The sequence below is a fragment of the Octodon degus genome, unplaced genomic scaffold (genome assembly GCF_000260255.1).
Source record: "Octodon degus isolate 3935 unplaced genomic scaffold, OctDeg1.0 scaffold00024, whole genome shotgun sequence".
Lineage (NCBI taxonomy): Eukaryota > Metazoa > Chordata > Mammalia > Rodentia > Octodontidae > Octodon > Octodon degus.
The window spans coordinates 14,943,985-14,948,970 of NW_004524600.1; positions in this window are offsets into that span (position 1 = coordinate 14,943,985).

Below are 4,986 nucleotides of genomic sequence, written 5' to 3' on the forward strand. Positions count from 1 at the left end.
TCTAATATTATCTCATGTTGTAATCTTTCATATATATATATATATTTGAAATGAGTGACTTCTCCTTATGTTATTCTATTATGGATCCCTGTACTGAAACAAATGGAAAATGCTTTACATCAAGCAGTTGAAATGCAACCAACTTCATTATATTGGTGGACTGATTGGAGACAGTTCCAAAGTCATCACTCCAGAACCGTCTTTGGGCTTAGTTTATAAAGGTTTTGCCAATGGGAGTTACAAAAGCTTAAACATGTTGCGAATTTTGTTGGGTAGCAACAGTTACTCTTTATTGATGAGCAGAAAGTCCGTGAAACAAGATAGTAACGAGGTATGCTTGGGGGTCAGAAAGTAGTCTAAGCAGCTGGGTGTGGTCAGACAAAGCAGATCTGGTTGTCTCTGGGTATAGCAGTGTGTAGCCAGGCAGGCTGAGTGAGTCTAACAAATTAGTTGTGTGGTGAGCTTTGTGATCTCATTTTCGACTTATATGGTGTCTGACTACTCGTTGATTTTAAATTTTTAAAAAATCCATCACTGTAAAAGCAAAAGAATCCATTCAATGGGAAGAAAGAACTAGGATGAGGGAAAGGAAAAAAGAAAAAAGGGAAAATATATATTTGTTTATATGTTTAGGATAGCTAGGATAATTGTACCCCTGAATCTGTATCAAGTCCAATGGTGCATTTGGAAAATGACACTTTCTCTAAGTGTTGTGTTCAGGACCTCTAGTCAGTAATCACTGTATAATTATAGTAGTGACCCAGACCTGAACTGGAAGAAAAGATAGTAAAGATCAAAGTAATCTTTGCCATATATATTTTGTGGGTCATTGCAACTGATTAGCTTGCAATGACTATGCAGAAAAAATAATGAATTTTAGCTATTTATTGATATAGTTCCTATGCAACATTTAAATTCTATATTTTCAATAAAATTACCTCCATTTTATTTCTAAACAAAATTATCATCACCAAATTTAAGAAAGAGACAAAACATAATTTTATATAAATTTTAAGACTCCAAATTCCTTCAAATATTTTTTCTTGTATTTTTTTAGGGAAGGGTCTACAGGATGTTCAGAGTCTTACTACTAGATCAGACTAATAGTGATACACCTGTTTACAGCCTCCCAAGTGCTGGGATTACAAAGGCACACCACCAGGCCCACTCTTAATTGGCATCTCAGCATGCCCAGGGGGCAGGGCCAGCACATCAGGCCGGAGGATTGAACCCCAGCCTCTCTGTCTGCTTGCAGGTGCTTTAATCTGCTGAGCTGTTTGGCTGTCCCTCCAATTCCTTCAAATATTAACTTTGATGTTATCATCTAATTTTCATAAATTTAATAAGGTTAATTTTGTCTTTGAATGCATAGCTTATACACTTATGTTTAATTTGCCAAAAGTCACATAAGTGATTCCCTCCTATTAAATACTTATTTTACAATTAGTTAAATATAAGGTAAAGTAAAATAAGACTTAATACACATTGTACTATTTGGCTTAGGAATAAAATTTCAGTTATTGTAGAGCATGGAATAAGATGCTAGCCATGAATTCTTCAAAGAAAAACATGTTGCCCAGAAAGAGAGTCTGACAGCTTTTCGTGTTGCCACCTGGAAAGATCACTTCAGTAGCAATGAATGGTTATTTAATTTCTGAGTCTCCCTCACTTCCAGTGATTGACTTGAGTAAACATTTATGGGCTCATCTATTTGGATTTAATATGGGTTAATATCAAATGCCATTTTGGGTTCCCTTCTGCTCTTATGCTTGATAATATATTTTATGTGCTATTACAAAGTGACTTGTGACACTTTTCAATCTTGCTTTTTTATGCTAAAGGGATTGATTGTCAGATCTACTCACAAAAAGATCCTGAACGTTCATTTCTGTTAGCTGCTCCTTGGGAATCAAAACAGTGAAAGGTGCTGCTTGGAATAGCCAAGCATGACAAGATTTAGTTTTGGAGCTGGATCACTTGGTTTCACGCTGGCGATGAGAACTTTATGATAGGGGTAGATAGGTCAGAGATATCCCAAGTATAAGTGAAAATAACAGACAAAATTTGATGTTGCAAGAAAGAGGAACCTGGTTGACTACTGCTAAACTAAATTGAAGACCTAAGAAAGATATTGAGCCTCTAAATGAATTATTTCTAATCTATTCATAGGAAGGATGGGTACTCTGTAATATACATTCTGAGTATTATACTTATTCTCACATTAGCTTCCTGTAGAACACTGTGATTCATCACAATTATTTCTTCCAGATATAGTTTGAAAAAACTATTAATACAAGGAATTAGCACTTGAGAGAAGTTGAATACTTTTATTGAATGAATAGATGTTTTCACATGCCTACTATGTGGCAGCAAGTGACAGTAAATAATACATGCATGATTTGTATCATTTCTCAAACTAGAATCTTGTCGAATATAAAGACATTCATTAAAAATGCCACAAATAATTATAATTGTAGTAAAACAGCATTACCATAGAGTACCTCTTTACCTGTTCAGGATGCATTAAGGTTAAGATATAGGAACATCATGAAAACAAAAATAGAAATATCGTAAAAATAATAACAAAAGGGCTGGGAAGATAGATCAGTGGTCTAAGTACCTGCCTGGCAAGCACAAAGACCCGTGTTCAATCCCTATTACCACATCCTGTGCCTGCCCTGAAACTGGGCATAGTGGTACATACCTGTAATCTCAGCCCTGGGCAGGCTAAGACAGTAGGATCACTACGAGTCTGAACTGTGTAATGAGACCCTGTATCCAATAAATAAATGAATAAATAAATAAAAACAAAAATGAAAGTAGTTGCCAAAGGGCAGAGTCAGCAAACATGTAATATGAATTCTAACTAAATGCAACAATAACAGCTGTAACCAACAGCAAGTGTGTTTCTACAAAAGATAATTTTAACAGCATTTCTATGTCGTCCATAAAGCAGGGCCTAGTTTAGGAAAAAGAAGAAATGTTCCAGTTCACTTAGAAAAACTCACGCTGGCAAATATTAACCTGTCGTGCCTCAGACATTGAAGTAAATTCTCTTCCATAATATTTTCTTCTCTCTCCATCCTTATTCAATCTGACATCATTATTTACACCTTCTTAAGCAAATATTCATAGGGTTATGTTTACTTTCTGATTAGCCACTTCAAAGCTGCAAATTTGTGTGCCAGGAAAAACATCAAGCACATTATTTGTAGGTTTGCATGGAATACTTCAGAAAGCTGATAAAAAAAATTACCCAGAAAGAAATAAGATGTTTTAAGGCAAATCTGTTAAAGATGAATATTTATAATTTTTAAAATCCCAATTTTATCAATATTAAAACTATGGCTATTTTGAATATAGAATATCAAAGTAAAAAGATGAAAACATGGTAGTATTTTTAAAATTTGATTATTTTATGTTAATTTTAAATTTGGATATGAGGTAAAAACTTTTTAATTGAGTTTCTCTTATAAAGCAATCTAATAATCAATTCAGGAAATAGAAAAATTTCTCTTTAATCTGCACATTCTAAAATATTTCATAATACTTTTATAATGAACATGATTCGAATATTTTATTTAACTTTACAAAATATAAAAATAAGTTTTTCAATTCTCTGTTAAGCAACATAAATATTTGGTTTTTTTTCATTATTATTATTTTTTATATATTTGGTACAGAGTCTCAGTATGTAACTGGGACTCAGCGATACTCCTGTTTTCAGCCTCTCCAGAGCTGGGATTACAGGCGTGTGCCACTACACCTAGACTGGGTCACTGGCTCAGCGCGCCTGGGGGTGGGTCCTGTGCTGCAAATGATGCTAAGGCCGGAATCCCAGTCTCTGAGCTGGCCTGAGCAGGAACTTAGCCCACTGAGCTATCTTGCTGGCTCAGCAATATAAATATTTTGAACAAATTAAAATTTTAGTTGATTGAATATTGCTTGGTTACCAGTTAAGAATATTTAAGATTATGACTATTCTCACTAGCAGGAGATTCAAAGGGTAATAAATTCTAGAGAACTTTTAGAATATTTGATTGACACACTCGACAGTTTAAAAATTTATTTTATCAATTGTCTCTGGCAAAATAATATTTGGACTAGCAAATATTTAGTCAAAGCTTTTCATCAAAACTAGTGCTATAAAATGCCTGCTGGCAATTCCTAGCCTTCTTGCTTTCTTTCCAACCTAATTTGTTTTATTTTCCCCAGCGCTGGATTTCAACGTCCTCGCCAATTATAACAAACTATGTTCCCTCTTTATAGGCTCCTACAACTCAATCTTTTTTCTACTGTCCATCATTGAAGGCTATTCGTGACATTTGGATTCTGCTTTGTTTTTGTAGGGTGCTATATTTTCCTTAATTGTTATTATATTTCAACGTCCTGATCATGAATTTAAATTGAATTACTCTCTTTATTTGTGAGAATAGTTTTTTCTTTAATCTGTTTTTAAAAGGAAGAAAGACTTTTATGCAAAAATGACTTGGAAGAAGTGATAGAAATTAATCATTTACTATGTATATGATTATTGTTTTAATATCCTTATGTTAATACCATACGATATTGAGTTCACAATAAAATATATTATGAATATCATCTCAATATTGACAAAAAATATATGACAGAGACTGTAGACAAGGAATGATTACCAATTTTTTTAAAGAAGTTATACATAAGACATATGTGGTGCTGCACACCTTTAATTCCAACACCCTAGGAGGTTGATGTAGGAGGACAGAGGGACCTAATTTAAATCACAGCTTGGGAACCTTAGAGAGATCCCATACAAAGTAATAATAAACCAATAAACATGCATAAAGATATATTTTGTTGTGAAAGCCCTATTTCAATCTCCAAGACAGTCAAGATGAAAATATAAATGACTAATTTACATAAATTGAGTAATAAACACTTATTAATAATTTTAGGGCTGGGGAGATAGCTCAGAGGAATTAGTGTCTTCCTGGCAAGAGCATAGTC